Source organism: Balaenoptera borealis (assembly GCF_965194805.1).
Source record: "Balaenoptera borealis genome assembly, chromosome: 12".
NCBI lineage: Eukaryota > Metazoa > Chordata > Mammalia > Artiodactyla > Balaenopteridae > Balaenoptera > Balaenoptera borealis.
The window spans coordinates 79536633-79553577 of NC_138869.1; the positions used below are offsets into that span (position 1 = coordinate 79536633).

The window sequence follows — 16945 nt, forward strand, 5'->3', positions numbered from 1 at the left end:
GGGCCACGCTTTGAGCAGCAAGGCACTTGCATAATGTTTTGCACATGGCAGGTGTTAACTCACATGTACTAGAAAATTAAATGTTAGAAAGCAAATGCAAAGACAATGACATAGCACTACACAACCACCACTATGGCAACATCAATTGTTGGTACAGATGTCTGAGTGCCTGGATTCTCATAAAATGGGGATTTAAAATAGCATACCTACTTTAAGTAAAGATCTGGCTGTCCTTTTTTTTTTACAAAATTATCATATACTCACCCTATATCTAGTAGTTCCTCTCTTAGATATTTACCAAAGAGAAATGAAAACACACGTCCACAAAAAGACCTGTACAAGAATGTTCAAAACAGCTTTATTCACAACAGCCAAAAACTGAAAATACTCCTGGTGTCCATTAACTGGTAAGTGGATAAATAAATCGTGGTATATCTGTACTGTGCAATGCTGGCTACTATTTCAACACCATGGAATACTGGCTTGGGTTCTCCCATGAGGTTGCAATTATGTAAGGTAGAGCTGCAATCATCGGAAGGCTTGCCTGGGGCTGCAGAACTTGCTTCCAAGATGGCTCACTCATCTGGCTGTTGGCAGGAGGCCTCAGTTCCTTCCCATATGGTGCTCTCCATGGAGTTGCATGAGTGTCCTAATGACATGGCCACTGACTTCTGTCACTGAGTGATCCATGAGAGAGGACTGCTGTGGCCTTGCCTGGCTCCAACCTGCTGCCAGGCCTGTCTTGAGGCTTTCTTGGTCAATGTTGGGCCAAAGACTCCTAATAAAAAGGTATGAAGTACTGATACACACAACAACATGGGTAAATTTCAAATGCATCATGTTAGGGAAACAACCAGACACAAAAGATTACTTATTATATGATTTTATTCCTTTTATATGATGTTACAGAGGGTAAAACAAATCTATAACTTTTTAAAAAGTCAAACAGTGGTTGCCTGGGGACAGGGGTAGACAGGAAGGGTTATAAAGGAACTTGCCCAGGGGAATGAAACGTCATGTGTTTTGACAGGACTTTGAATTACACAGGTGTATGTATTTGTCAAAACTCAGAACAGTATGCTTTAGATTTGTACATTTTAGTCTTCGTACTTTTTTTTTTTTAAATTTTTACGCTTTATTTATTTATTTTTGGCTGTGTTGGGTCTTCGTTTCTGTGCGTGGGCTTTCTCTGGTTGTGGCGAGTGGGGGCCGCTCTTCATCGCCGTGCGCGGGCCTCTCACTGTCGCGGCCTCTCTTGTTGCGGAGCACAGGCTCCAAACGCGCAGGCTCAGTACTTGTGGCTCACGGGCCTAGTTGCTCCGCGGCATGTGGGATCTTCCCAGACCAGGGCTCGAACCCGTGTCCCCTGCATTGGCAGGCAGATTCTCAACCACTGCGCCACCAGGGAAGCCCCGTAAATTTTATTTAAAAAGAAGAATAACTCTAAACAAATTCTGTACTACCATTATTAATATGCTGCTGTTGAAATGTTTCTAAGTGAAGTGTACTGATAACAATGACAACGGACATTGAAATGCATCAAACAATAAGATGAATTGATGGATGAACAGGTGGCTAGATACATGGGTAAAGCAAGTACAGAATGTGTTTACAGCTGATTCTTGAACAATGTCAGGGTTAGGGGTGCCAACCTTCCGTGCAGTCAAAAATCCGATTATAACTTCCTTTATAACTGTATCCATGGTTCCACATTCATGGGTTCCATCAACTGCAGATTGTGTAGTACTATTTCTTGAAAAAAGCCTGTATATAAGTGGACCCACGTAGTTCAAAGCCACATTGTTGAAGGTACAACTATACTGCAGAATCTAGATGGTGGGCATATGGGTGTTTTTTAAGTTTTCTGAATGCTTGAAAATTCTCATAATAAAATGTTTAAAAGAAAACAACCTACAACAGTGAGGAGACACTTCTGCTTATATCTGTACCCCTGATCCCAGCTCAGGGCTGATACCTCTAACATCCATTTGAAGAGGCCCTGACAGCACTGTGCAGCTCACCACCTGTGCAGAGAGAAAAAAATCAGGTGTGCACTCGGACAGATGGAGAGCAACATGGCAAAGGTCTAGAAATACTGGTCGACGTGGGACCCTCAGTTACTTACAGAGGATCTAAGCCTCCTGAAGAACACAGACCAACATGGACTGAAGCTGCCAGTGGCAACCAGAGTGGCTGGGAGAACAGGAGAGAGAAAATCTGAGACCTGTTCATCATTCCAGGCCATACATGATTCACAAATACCCTAATGAAATGTCTTGGTGGTTAAAATTTAACATATGTTGACATAGTTAACTTAGAAATGTCTGCAATTCTATGTATAAATCTAACTCTTTAGTACTTTTTGTTCATTTAATCCATAGTCTTTCTCCTGGGTTAATTTGAAATGGCAACCTTCTTTCAGGTAAATATCAGCGATGTCATTCATTGCTGGATCAACCAATGGGATGTAGGCGCCTCTTCTTACTGAGTGGAACAACTGATCCCCAAAGCTGGCTTACTACTAGAATCACCTGGGGAGCTTTTAAAGCCAGGGTGATGCTGGCCCCCCCTAGGACAGTTGAATCCACATGGAAGGGCGGGTAGGAGAGAGGCCTGGGCATCTGTACTTTTAATTTTTATTTGTTTATTTATTTTTTGGCCACGCCATGCAGCTTGCAGGATCTTAGTTCCCTGAACAGGGATCAAATCTGCGCCCCCTGCAGTGGAAGCTTGGAGTCTTAACCACTGGACCGCCAGGGAGTTCCCTCCCCTGTACTTTTTTAATGCTCTTCTGGTGAGTTTAATATGCGTCACATAACTAGACCTTAAATTCTCAAAGTTAAAAAGTTTTCAAAGGGACTGCAAAGAAGATAAAATTTTACTTAAAAAATGCTGTTTTGGGTAAAGGTTTTTAAGTTTTGTGGACATCTTTTTCTTCCAACTCTTAGAGATACATATCAAAGTGCGATATAGGTTGATGAGTTCTCATTAAAACAGAACAAACTTCAGCTTTAGATTCCCAGAATTAATAAGATCTCAGTGGCAGAAATTAGTTTAATCCTATGGAAACTGACATCTAGGAGAACGCTACCAGTGTCCCAAATTCTGATGTGTGTATATCTGGTCAGCATAGCTGGATTACCTTAAAGGTGGGCTCAGCACGTGTTTAGGGCAGACGCCAAAATATATACTTGGAAAAAAATGTATATTTGCTATTTCAAAAGTTGTGTGGGAGGAGTCATTATGGTAAAAAAGAAGAGAATATAATTATATTAGCATCGATTACAGTTATTCTATCTATGGGAGGCTGGGAGGAACCATGGCCGTTGCCAGGATTGTGGACATGAAAGCTGCTCCCAGCCTGGCTGAGGGAGGGAAGGTGATCCCTGCACCGAGGGATCACCTTGCTTCCCGCCCTCTGTCCTCCTTTGGTCCCCAGACAGGAGTCAGCACCAGTCAATTAGAAAGTCCAAGTACCCGAGGAGGAGGGCGGAGGGAGCTTGCGCCTGGCCCAGCAGGTTTTACACTGTGAACTCGATTGAGAACAATGTGCTAATTGTCCTTTGTTTGCTGAGCAGGGCCTGGAGCCAGTGCAGAGCTGGCCCTGAGAAGCTTCCAGAGCCTGGGGATCAGGTGTGGGGAACTAGCGCTGGCTGCCTGGGGGTAGGGGTGGGGAGGGCACACAGCAGGTGTTCCACAGACGGTTAGAAACTTCACGGAATTTACAGCTTTCAGAGTTTCTCTTATTACAGAAAGGGACAGAAAATGGCTAAAAAGTCAGGCCAGTAACAATCAAATCGGAACACTAAACTCCAGGAAGAATGCACTAAACTCCACTGGACTAAATGTGCAGACACTTCTCCAGAGTTAGGGTTTTGTCCAAATGTCAAAACTCTTCTTGGCCTTCAGGATGTCTGACCTGTAGCAAGTAGGAGGGCCAGAAAAACGACCAGACCTAGTTCTCCAAGTTCTCCCTCCCAGACAACGTGGAATAATCCCCTTCAACTGCAGGGCAGCCCCCCGTTGTGAATAAGAGAGAGTGAATAGGACTTCCCTGGTGGTCCAGTGGTTAAGACTCCGTGCTTCCAACGCAGGGGATGCGGGTTCGATCCCTGGTCAGGGAACTAAGATGCCACATGCCGCGTGGCCAAAAAAAAAAAAAAAAAAAAGAGAGAGAGTAAATGAGGCAACCTCCCTCAGAAGCAGGACTTTCGGGAAAGCAGAACAGAGGCTTTGCTCCATTATCACTATGCATTGAAAGGGTAAAAACTGTACAGCTATCATCTTGCTATTGGTCTTTCTGATGTATCAATGCAGGAAAAAAATTGAAATGTATGCAAAAGAAAACATACTTTTCAAAAACACACACACACAAAACTGTCACGAGCAGTTATCTTTGGGCAGTGGGACTGTGGAAGAATTGTACTCTTTTTTTCTACATTTCTAGAACACCTTACTTTATGTGTGTACATATGTGTGTGTGTATTTATTTATTTATACAAAGACCGTGAACATCTAAAACTCAGGAAAACCATGAAATTAGTTCTATAGTAAAATCAGTTTAAAAATTGTAGATATATTTACAGCAGCCAAGACCCGGAAGCAACTTAAGTGTCTGTCAATAGGTGAATGGATAAAAAAGATGTGGAATATATACACAATGGAATATTACTCAGCCATAAAAAGAATGAAATAATGTCATCTGCAGCAACGTGGATGGACCTAGAGATTATCATACTAAGTGAAGTAAGTCAGACAAAGACAATTATATGATATCACTTATATGTGCAATCTAAAAAATTGATACACATGAACTTATTTACAAAACAGAAACAGATTCACAGACGTAGAAAACTAACTTAAGGTTACCAAAGGGGAAAGGGGAGGGGAGGGGAGGGACAAATTAGGAGCTGGGGATTAACAGATACACACTCCTATATATAAAATAGATAAACAACAAGGACCTACTGTATAGCACAGGGAACTATATTCAATATCTTGTAATAACCTATAAGGGAAAAGAATCTGAGAAAAAATATATATATAAATCACATGCTGTACACCTGGAACTAACACAACCCTGTAAATCAACTATATATTTCAATTAAAAAATTGCAGATGTATGCTTTTGCCCATGCATTTAATTATGGATGCATGTATGGATAAATTTGGTCTTTGAGCTGGCATTCTCTAGGCTTCCCTCATGAGGAGAGGGAAGGGAAAAATTTTTAAGTGTACATTTCCTCATTAGCATGACTGGCAGAATAGTGGTCATTTTGATAGTATTTTGTTTATGGAGCTTTCTTAAAGGATAGAGAGATTTGTATCTCAAGAAGAGTCTCCACTGCTTTCCTGTGGTCATTTAAAATTCATAAGACCATCAAAAACAGGGCTGAGCCCTCTCTTCTGCCACTCTGACAAAATGCCACTAGCTTTCTTTTCTTGGAAACGATGGTGCTTAGGTCCTGTTTTTAGCTCTCCGGAGATGCCAGGCAGAAGTAGGTCATTACAACATGTATCAGGTCGTTAACTCGTCCCACCTTGGCTCCAGTCATTTTGTCTGCCTTTGACCCTTCACCTTGTTTCAATATCCAGTCACCACATCACACCCACAATGCATGGGAATATTAAGTCACCAGGAAAGAACAAAACCAAAGAAAAAAACAAAACCCAAATCCTGTGAGTTGGCTGGGACTAATGTCATTGCCCCTACTCCCATTTTAAAGATGAGGAAACTGAGGCATGGAAAGGTTCTGGGGGTTGCCCTGAGTTAAGAGCTCCCCAACTCTGCTCTTGTGCTGCCTGTCCCATGGTGGTGTCAGAGGCTGGCCCGTGATGCCACCTGCCTTGGCACCGGCTGCAAATTTATACCCACCCTCTGCCCTGCCCTGCCCCTCCTCGTGTGCCAGTTCCACGCCGTTAAGACCACAGTGGCAGTGATTTATCAGGGCCCAAGCAGACCGGTGCTGTTCATGAACTCCATCTTATTCTAATTTTTACAAGTCATTTTATATATTTTTAATTTTAAATTATATAAGAAATACATGAAAGCAGGCACAATGTAAGAAATTCAAAGGCTATCAAAGAATATAAAATAAAAAGTGAAAAGCCTTCTTAATCATCTCCCTGTGTTCATCTACCTCCTACCTCAAGAGACATACTCGAAGACTCACTCTGTCTCCGGAGGCGACCACAAGGTCACTGGTGCACACTGTCCAGCAAAACAACTGTCAAAACGCTTGCCATGGTGATCGCTATATGCCTCCTGTTCTAGTTCTTTCCAGTTTCATGTTCCCGAAGCATGAGGCCTGGGCTGGGATAGCTCGCAAGGAGGACAAGTCAAGGTAGGGGAGTAGCAATGCAGGTCTGAGCAAGAGCGGCGGCCGTGGAAACAGCGCAGAGGGCACAGGTGTGAACAGAGTTTATTCTGGTGCCGTATGTCTGGGATCACCTCGTGGCCTGCCTCATCTCCTTCCTCTCGTCTCTTCTTTTACCACAGACCAGCCCTGGAACACCTCCTTTCTCATTCTCTAGAACCAAAGCTGGCTTAAGAAGGTTTTTAGTGAGCTCTCTCCCAGCCCTCTAAACCTCAGCATCAACTCTGCTTTTGGTCTGGGTCTAACCAGGGCCCAGCCCTGATGGTGTACCCTAGACCTGATCGGTGGGTCCATGATACATCGCTGTACTGGTAACATGCTCAGCAAGCCAGATCCTCTTAATTTGGTGGGCTGTCCTTGCCCTCAAATGTCCCCCGCCCTCGAATCCCAGCCCAAGAGCAGAGCCTGAGAGCCTGCGGTGGCCCCAACACAGGGCTCTGTGTGCCAGAGTGAACTTCCTCCTGGCATCCACAACCTGGCTCATCTCTTTAGCAACCCCCCACCCCCATCGTGAATGGGTCCAGTTAATGAGGTATATCCTAAGATATGGCAGGTCACAAAAGCAGGAAAATGACGGGTAGCAAAGATACATGCTTCCAGGTACCTTGGCTACATCAATTGACATCACAGGCAGGGGTGGCAGGGAAGACCTGTCCAGAACACTTGTTCTAAAGCTGAGGATGGAGCTTAGGTCACTGGCCACTCTCAGCTATTTCTGCGCACACACCCTGCAGCCGTTGACACCAGCACAGAGGTGCGGCCAGTTGACCACTGATGTCGCTGGTGGTATTTTTCTTCTCTGTCCACCTGAATCCTGTGGTCCATGCACAGCACTGTGGGACAAGCAGGGTGTGGTGTGCTAAGACCGGTGTGAGCTATCAGCTCGGGAGCAACTTCAGAGTGCTTCCATCCTAAACTCTACCTTTTAAGATGAAGAATACAACCTAGATCGTGAATCAAACAAGGAGATCTGCCATATGCTTTCTCAGGATGCCTGAACGTTGGTGAGAATCCCCTACATCTCTGCCCTCTGGACCTCAACATTAGCTGCGTCAATACAATTGCCCCAGGGCACTGAGCTATTGCTTAAAGGCACAGTTAGTCCTGAGGACATGGAGAGAGGACGAGAGGGCTCAGGACTTGCAGTGGGAACCCAGCTGGAGGTTCCGGGTCTGACAGTAATGGGCTGTGATCTCGAACCTGCCCCCCTGGGCCTCAGCCTCCCTACCTGGATAGCAAATAGGATGGACTCACATACCTTCTAAGGTCCTTTCCAACTTTCACATTTGATGAGTCTATGTTTGCCTCCATTACTGAAACAGGAGAAGCCACTTAAGTTTCTTTCTCACCCAAGCCACTGCGCCACATTATTAAGACCAGAAAATGGCTTATTGTCATGTTTAAAACCAAGATGGTGCACCTGACCACCACCCAGGCATTTGCTTGGTGACAGTCTCCTAGCTGGATTGATGGGTAACTAGACTACAAGGTCCTGGAAGAAGCAAACTCTTGACTATTCTTACCTGGGTTAACACAGAATTATGCACACAGTAGGCCCTCAATAATGCATTGAATGAAAAGAGTTGGATTGAGACATCCTACCCTTCTCACCTAATCCACCATAAAACAAAGAATGTCCCGTGGAGGCTTTGGGGGCTTGAAATGCATCTTGTAGAGGAGAAAATTCTCTGTGCTCAAAAAGCTGACCCGGGGTCGATGTGCACCCCATGCCAATCTGTTCAGTGAACAGATCCAGACACACGAATCTGCCCAGGTGGAAGACAGTCGGGTTACAAGACTGCTTCAGTGCTTAGGAAGTTCCTAAAGTACCCAAGAAGCAGGTACAAACATGCCTCAGAAGGCTGTTCAAAGGAGTATGATATAATCTGACAGCTTTATAATGCCCTGAGGGAAGACATGAGTGTTTCAAATTTGCTATTCAGAACTAAGTAGGTAATTAAAGCTTCTTACATGTAAAATGCAGGCTTGAATTCAATAATCTCTGAGGTCCTTTTTGGCTTTAACTTTCTGTAGTCATTCATAAACTTAAACACCTTGGAAATAATCAATTCATACATTGCATACCATGCTCAGGTAAGAAATATTTTTAGGTTCATTCCAGGTGCGTTCTAGATACATTGAGAAATCAAAAAGAAAAACAAAATGTGTGTGAGTGGGGGTGAAGAATGAGATAACAAAAGGATAAACTCACATCCTAGGTTATTTTAATGTTTTCTGCTTCCTTATTTGCAAAATGACTCCAGCCATCTTCAAATTATAGGTTGAAAAGAAAGGGCTAATATGTCACAGAGCTCAAAGTGTAGTTGAATTTTTAAATTAATTTTTTAAAAGCGTGATTCCAGTATACAAAGGATGAGTGCTGTTTTAACAGTGTATTTATATGTAACTTCAACTTATTCCAGAAAGGACTTAAGGTGGCATAATATAAACTAAAAGTAAAAATCAGAGAAAAGAAAAACAAGGTTGGGACAAACTCCAACAGAGAATGCCATACGAAGGGTCAGTGATAATAGTCTCCATCTCTCCCTTATGGATGGGCACACATTCAAATATAGCATGAAATATCCAGATGAGTTAAAATTTTTATCTCTTCTTTAACTTGCTCAATACCCACTCAAAGTATTCTCTCATTTGAGCTTGCCCCATGTGTGTATCACACAGCTTCTTAAGGATGGCAAACAGAAATGCTTCCATTTACAAAGGACTTGGAGAGATTAACTAATTTGCCGGTAGTCACATAACTAGTTTTGGTGGAACACATAATTGGGATCATTAAAGAAAAGAATGGGCTCCTGAAAAATTGTATACAATCTCCCTTTGTGTAGGACTTTGAGAAAGGAGATAAATAACCATCTACCTAGGGCGGCTTAAATGTCATTCTTCTTGAAAAGACCACTAATTAGTATAAATTTTATCCCTGTAATTTTAAGTTTTTACAACACTGCAGTCTTCAAAACATCTGAAATTATGAACAACTGTATAAGCTCTATTAACCAAGTGAATTTCTATATAAGCAGAGATTTCATGAGTATGGGGAGGGAGGCGTGTAAAGCTCATGTGGAGGGTGATACGGGCAGTGGGAATGGGGCAAAAGTTTCAGGGTGGGAATGAGATTTGTGTCTTTGGGAAGAAGAGAGGCCTGTGTGTCAGAATGATGTGCGTGAGGCAGTGAGTTGGAGGGAACCGAGGTCCAAGAAGCCGGGATGAGTTCTGGATGTGATGAGAGCCCACTGGTGGGCTCTGAGTCATAGGAAGTGATTTTCTAACCAAAGCTCCAGCTGGCTGCTGAGTGAGGACTAGACAGCAAGGGGCAGGAAGGGAAGCAAGCTGCCCAGGAGGGGGCGTAGCAGAGTCCAGGGAAGGAGAGAAGGTGGCTGAGGTACCGCAGGAGGAGGTAAGAAGCAAACTGGGGGGATCCTTGCAAGTAGGTGAGGTCAGGGGTCAGGCTGTGGTGTCAGGAAGCCGGGGGTTTCTTTAGGGCAAAGGTTGGTCACCCCGGCACGGGGGCGGGTTCTGTCACAGGCAGGTGGGTGAAGTTAGCAAGCAGCCACATGACCCTGGCCAGCAAGTATGGGACACTGACCAGCAGGTGGGGCACACCTGCAATCAGGTAAATTACTCTGGCAGGTGGACCAGCCACCTCTTTGAGTAGGTTATGAATTGTGTCCCTTGCAAACTCAGAGGTTGAAGTCCTGACCCCCAGCACTTCAGACAGGGCCTTTAAAGAGGTGATTAAGGTCAAATGAGGTCCTAAGGGTGAGCCAAATCCAAATATGACTGGTGTCCTTACAAGAAGAGGAGATGAGGACGCAGACACGCACAGGGGAAGACCATGGGAAGACAAAGAGAGAGAAGATGGTCACCTACGAGTCAAAGAGAGAGGCCCTCAGAAGAAACCGACCCTGCTGACACCTTCTGAAGGCTAGAAGTCCAAGAAGCTTCGACTTAACTCGAAGTTTCTCACGGAACTTAGAATCACGAGAAAATTAATTTCTGTTGTTTAAGCCACCCAGCCTGTGGTACTTTGTAATGGCAGCCCCAGAAAACTAATACAGGCGGATAACTTCCCTGAATCCCTGGGAGGTCCTGCATGGTCTGAGTCCCACATCCAGGTAGCTGAGAGAGGCTGCTGATCACGGAAAGACGTGGAGGGGTCATCTGAAGTGCATGCGCTACAGGGGGGATTCGGCCAATCAGTGGGTGGCCTGGCAAACATCCAAGATGAGAGCAAACCAGCTCACTGGCACCAACAGTATCTGAGTGTTGCAGGTGCGTTACATGGAGGGGAAAATGGGAAGATACGGGATTTCGGTGAGCAGCACGGTGACGCCACTGAATCCCTAGAGGCTGGACCACAGCAGGCGATCCTTGAGGACATCGGGGCCTGTGGTTGAGAAGCTTGTGTGGGCAGCTGAAAACCATGATGCTGGGTGTCCTGGGGGGAGCTGGGCCTGGACGCCCTGCGGGGAGTCAGTAACGGTACCACTAGGACCTAAAGCAGCAGCGGTGAGGAGTCAGGACTCCACTGGCTTCTGGAAAAGGGGCCAGAAATCCACCTACTTCTTCTCTGAGGCGGTATGTTGGAGCTGAGTGCATGATCTGACTTTCTCTTCTTCCCAGCTATTTAGCTTTACCACATTTCTTGCTCCCTCACCTGTTTCTGTGTCTGCAGAATCTGTTCGGACCCAGACTGGGCCTGGGAGGCAAGCACAGATGGGCTGCCCTGTGCGCTCATCCAGCCCGATGATTTTATAAAGGTCTTTTTTTTTTTTTCTTTAATTTCGAGTTTTAGTATAAAGAGTGACATTTCATAAAAGATTCCATTTTGTTTGTTGGTATGATTTGACTTTCAGGAAGCAATAACCCAATTAAGTTTTGCTAACCAATTTTGTACTCCTTCTAGAAAAGTGACTTCTAGGAAACAGAAGCAGCTTTCTGTTTATTTCCGACAAACTGTGCCAACGGAACAAGTACATCTTTTATTTTAAGGGGTGTCAGAAAGCATCAGAATATCCAGGGCTCCTGTACCTGGAACAAAGATAATTCACCTAACGGAACCAATTACATAACAGATCCAGATGCCTTAGGTTAAGTAAGGCAGATTACATTCATGACCGGTCAGAAATAGGAAAGGGCACAGCCAGTTTTGCTCATGGCAAAGAAGAAAGGATAGGTATCTTCAGAAATGAAAATTAGCCTGAAACAATCCAAAGCAGTTCAAAGCAAATATGAAATGATCTGGAAATCTTGGATATAATTATAAAGAGTCTTGCTATTTTTTCCATCCTCCTCTGTAATATACCTGAATTATTTTTGTTAGAGTGTGTGCCTCAGCATTTAAGAGAGCTGGGCCCTGACCCCAGTAGTCTGAGCTTTAGTGTAGAGCCATTACCAAAACCCTAGAGTCTGGAAGCAGCTGCAGAGACAATTTGGGGCTGGATATTTTCTGTTGATTATTAGTTTGTACCTTCAGAAGTTAATTCCAGTCTCAAAGCTCAAGGCTGGCCTGTGCACCGGTGAATTGGGGCATCTTAGATCCGTGGGCTGCCAGCGCTGGAAGGAGTGGCAGAGGCCACATTGTCCAGTCCCTACGATCTGCCAGGCCTGAGTTTGAATCCTCACTCAGCAGCTGAGCCATCTTGGGCCAGTCTCTCCACCTGTTTGAGCCTCCATGTCCTCATCTGCAACACAGGCCCTCTTACAGTACTAGCCTCTTCGGGTTATTATCAAAAAATGAGATAAAACGAGTAAAGTACTCAGCACACGTGCTAAGGGTCAGTGGTTGTTATTGCTATGACCAGAAAAATGTTCCTCAACGTGAACAATGGTCAGGGGAAAGCTGAGCTCTGGGGGAAATTACATGACATACAACTGAGTTAAATTTAAACGTCCTGGCATTTGGGGCATAAGATTATGCATGTCCTGTTTGTTCATTCACTGGGTGCAAGACTGCTTAAAGAGGAGACAGAACTGGCTGCCGTATAGGTCAGGTGGTGATGGAGACAGCAGCTGGATGTGCATCAGGAGAGAAGGGTTCCCTTCATTCACTTCATTATCAATAAGTAGGAATATTTTGAAAGAAATATTTTTTCCTGAGCAGTTGCTCTCAACAGTAGGCTTAAGATATTCAGTAAACCATATTTTTAACAGATGTGCTATCATCCAGGTTTTGCTGTTCAATTTATAGAGCACAGGCAGAGTAGATTTTGCATAATTCTGAAGGGCCCTAGGATTTTTGGAATGGTAAATGAGCTCTGGCTTCAACTTAAAGACACCAGCGGCATTAGCCCCTAGCAAGAAAGTCAGCCTGTCCTTTGAAGTTTTGAAGTCAGGCATTGACTTCTCCTTTCTAGCTATGAAAGTCCTAGATGGCATCTTCTTTCAATAGAAGGCTGTTGCATTTACATGGAACATCTGTTGTTTAGTATAACCACCTTCGTTAATTATCTTAGCTAGATCTTCTGGATAACTTGCTGCAGCTTCTACATCACTACTTGCTGCTTCACCTTGCACTTTTATGTTATGGAAAAAGATTCTTTCCTTAAACCTCATGAACCAGGCCTGCTAGCTTCAAACATTTCTTCTGCAGCTTCCTTATCTCTCTTAGCTTTCACAGAATTGAACAGAGTTAGGGCCTTGCTCTGGATCAGGCTTTGGTTTAAGGGAATGCTGTGGCTGGTTTAATCTTCTATCCAGACCACTAACACTTTTTCCGTATCACCGTTAAGGCTATTTCACTTTCTTATCATTCATGTGTTCACTGGAGCAGCACCTTTAATTTCCTTTAAGAACTTTTCCTTTGCTTTCACACCTTGGCTGTTTGGCACAAGAGGCCTACCTTTCAGCCTACCTTGGTTTTCAGCGTGCCTTCCTCACTGAACTTAATCATTTCTAGCTTCTGATTTAAAGTGAAGGACGTGGGAATCCTCCTTTCATTTGAACACTCAGAGGCCACTGTAGGGTTATTAATTAGCCTAATTTCAATATTGTTGTGTCTCAGGGAATACGGAGGCGTGAGGAGGGGAAGAGAGATGGGGGAACAGCTGGTCGGTAGAGCAGTCAGAACACACACAACTTTTGTTGATTGAATGTGCTGTCGTACATGGGAGCAGTCTGTGGTGCCCCCAAACAATTACAAGAGTAACATCAAAGGTCACTGATCACAGATCACCAGAACAAATATAATCATGATTTAAAAGTTTGAAATACTGTAAGAATTACCGAAATGTGACACAGAGATACGAAGTGAGCAAATGCTGTTGGGAAAATGGGGCTGATAGAGTTGCTCAACGCAGGGTTGCCACAAACCTTCAATGTGTTAAAAAACGCAATATCGGGCTTCCCTGGTGGCGCAGTGGTTGGGAGTCTGCCTGCCAATGCAGGGGACACGGGTTCGAGCCCTGGTCTGGGAAGATCCCACATGCCGCGGAGCAGCTGGGCCCGTGAGCCACAATTGCTGAGCCTGCGCGTCTGGAGCCTGTGCTCCGCAACAAGAGAGGCCGCGACAGTGAGGGGCCCGCGCACCGCGATGAAGAGTGGCCCCCGCTTGCCACAACTAGAGAAAGCCCTCGCACAGAAACGAAGACCCAACACAGCCATTAATAAATAAATAAATTAAATAAATAAACCCAAAGTTTAAAAAAAAAAAAAAAAGTAAGCTGAAATATTTAAAAAAAAAAAAAAAACAACACGCAATATCTGTGAAGGGCAGTAAAACGAGGGATGCCTGTATTCTACTTATTTAGCTGCTCCTGCTGAAAGACTGACTCTCAATTGTTTCAACAAACGTTTCAGGATTGAATCTTTTTAGTCTGGCCTGGGGCATGTCCCCACCACCCATCACGGACCTAATTCCTGTGGTCAAGGAAGCAGAATTCGCTCTAACAGTCCAGGCTTGGGTCAGAGTAAGTGTGACCAGCTCATCGCAATTTGCCTGGGACTTTTCTGGTTTCGGTACTAGAAGTCCCATGCCCCAGGAAACCCCTCAATTTAGGTCAAAATGTGCCCTAAAGAAGTCCATGTTGGAGAAGCGGGGAGTGTTGTCAGCCCCATAAGACTCTCGCGACTAGGAGTGAAGGTGGGATGGTTTTCTGGAGGAACCCCCAGAAGGGGAAATGGATTCTGGGAAGGCCAAGTAACAAAGTAATATCTTCTCCATGTGCCTTTCTGGATTAGAGGTACCTTGAGGACAGGGATTGAATCTTACTTATTTTTGCATATTTCCTAAAATTTAGCACACTGCCTTCCACATAGGAAGGCCTCAAAAGAATTTCTACTATTTCTGGCACAACTTTATTAAATACTTTTTAAAATTCCTGGGCTTCCCTGGTGGCGCAGTGGTTGAGAATCTGCCTGCCAATGCAGGGAACACGGGTTCGAGCCCTGGTCTGGGAAGATCCCACGTGCCGCGGAGCAACTGGGCTCGTGAGCCACAACTACTGAGCCTGCGTGTCTGGAGCCTGTGATCCGCAATAGGAGAGGCCACGATAGTGAGAGGCCTGCACACCGCGATGAAGAGTGGGCCCCGTTCGCCGCAACTAGAGAAAGCCCTCGCACAGAAACGAAGACCCAACACAGCCAAAAATAAATTTAAAAAAAAAATTCCTGTAGAGGGAAGAATGTCTAACACTAAGTAGTTCATGATGGATAATACAGGATCACTTTTAACAGGAGCATTTAAAATAGTTTACAGTCTTATTTGATTGAGATTATTCAAATGCAATCTTGCTGAAAATGGGGTGGGTGCAGAGTTTGTGTTAAACTTTCAAAATTATTAAAGTACTATGATTCCTAAGGTCCTTTCGCCATCATATTTAAGAGAAAACCTCTATTATGTTTTCTTTACATTAACATCTAATATACATTAAAAAGTGAAACTTAAAATATATTCCTTGCGACTTGAAATTTGATTCACTAGTTTCAGTTTTGTCGTTAAACCAGACCGAGCAGTGGACAGGAATTGTTTTTCTTGGGGCAGGGTGTGACTTTTCTTGTGAAACGTTTTTCCTGTAATTTCTAGCTTCTGACCCATTCCTGCCAGCAATGAGTGATGCATCACAATTAGGAGTTTAAAAGAAAAATAACTGCATGAAGAGCTATGTCGTTGATTTTGAAAACAGGATAAAACATTTTAAATATTTTACACTAATGAATAAATGCTAAGTCTTGAGTCTACTTAATGGGGGGAAAAAGATACTCCCTCTAACATGCTGCTTCCAAACTTGACATTGGCCATGGAGGCAAAGACTCTAGTTGTAATTAGTTTGTGTGAATTTAGCCAGGTTGGTTCTCTCGGGGGCACCACATTCATCTGTACATGATGGATTTAGACTATAGCTCCTAGTTCATTTCAATCTCCAACACAAAAATGGGTTTAAATTTCATCCCTATTTCTAAGATTTATATGAAATTCCTTTTTCAAAAGCTGAGCTGAAAGAAAATTATAAATGAATGTTATGATTTTGTCTATCTATATAAAGCAATATATCAAAAAAATCACATTGGAAATGGAGAATTTGTTACTGTTACGTTTTCTTTTATTATCATTAAATGCCTCCAATGACCCTATAGTGGACTCTCTGGTGGCCTTCCCAGCACCCATTACACCTGACTTCCATTGACAGAAGAAGTGCAGTTTGGGAAAGAGAACTCAGCTCGAAGTGCAGACTGAATTGGTCTGCTGAATTTCATATGCTGGCTTAGGTTTGGGCATATGACACAATTCTAGAGTGATTGAAGGAGATAGTTGCTGGAGCCAAACACAAAAAACAAAAAAACCTAGAAGTCACGTCCATCGCCCAGAGGAAGTGAAAAATGAATCATACGATCCCTGCTGCTACTGTTACCTTTACCACTAGAGGAACCAGAAGCCAATTCTGTTAATAGCTCCCTGAGGAGTTAGAAAGAACTCAGGACTGTATATGTATAACTGATTCACTTTGTTATAAAGCAGAAACTAACACACCATTGTAAAGCAATTATACTCCAATAAAGATGTTAAAAAAAAAAAAAAAGGAAGAAAGAACTCAGGACATGGTGACATTGTTGAGCTGCTAATTCAACCAGTTCTGAAGCCTGCCCTACCTCTGGACTTCCTGTTTTGTGAGATGAGAAATATCCTTATTATTTAAGCATCTGAAATAGGTTTTCATTTGTGGTTGACACAGAAAATATTTGTAGGATAACAGATGCTTGGCACAAAAAGATCCTTATGAATCATTCTGTCTCTCTGCTCTTGACCACGTTATCTTACAGAGGAGACCAGCCTGCATAGGACTCCCTGATCTGACCCAGTCACATGGGCAGGGGCAGGGACAGTGAATGAAGGGAGCCCTTCTCTCCTGATGCACATCCAGCTGCTGTCTCCATGACCACCTGACCTATACGGCAGCCAGTTTCTGTCTACTCTTTATGCAGTCATGCACCCAGTGAATGAACAAACAGGACATGCATAATCTTATGCCCCAAATGCCAGGACGTTTAAATTTAACTCAGTTGTATGTCATGTAATTTCCCCCAGAGCTCAGCTTTCCCCTGACCATTGTTCA

The 16945-nt window shown here is 43.9% G+C and overlaps 1 protein-coding gene across 2 annotated transcripts in view; it reads right to left on the reverse strand.

Annotated features, from left to right (window-relative positions):
• Positions 1 to 16945, reverse strand: part of LOC309608178 (chloride intracellular channel protein 5-like) — a 50032-nt gene that overhangs the window by 32044 nt on the left and 1043 nt on the right. The window lies entirely within an intron of this gene.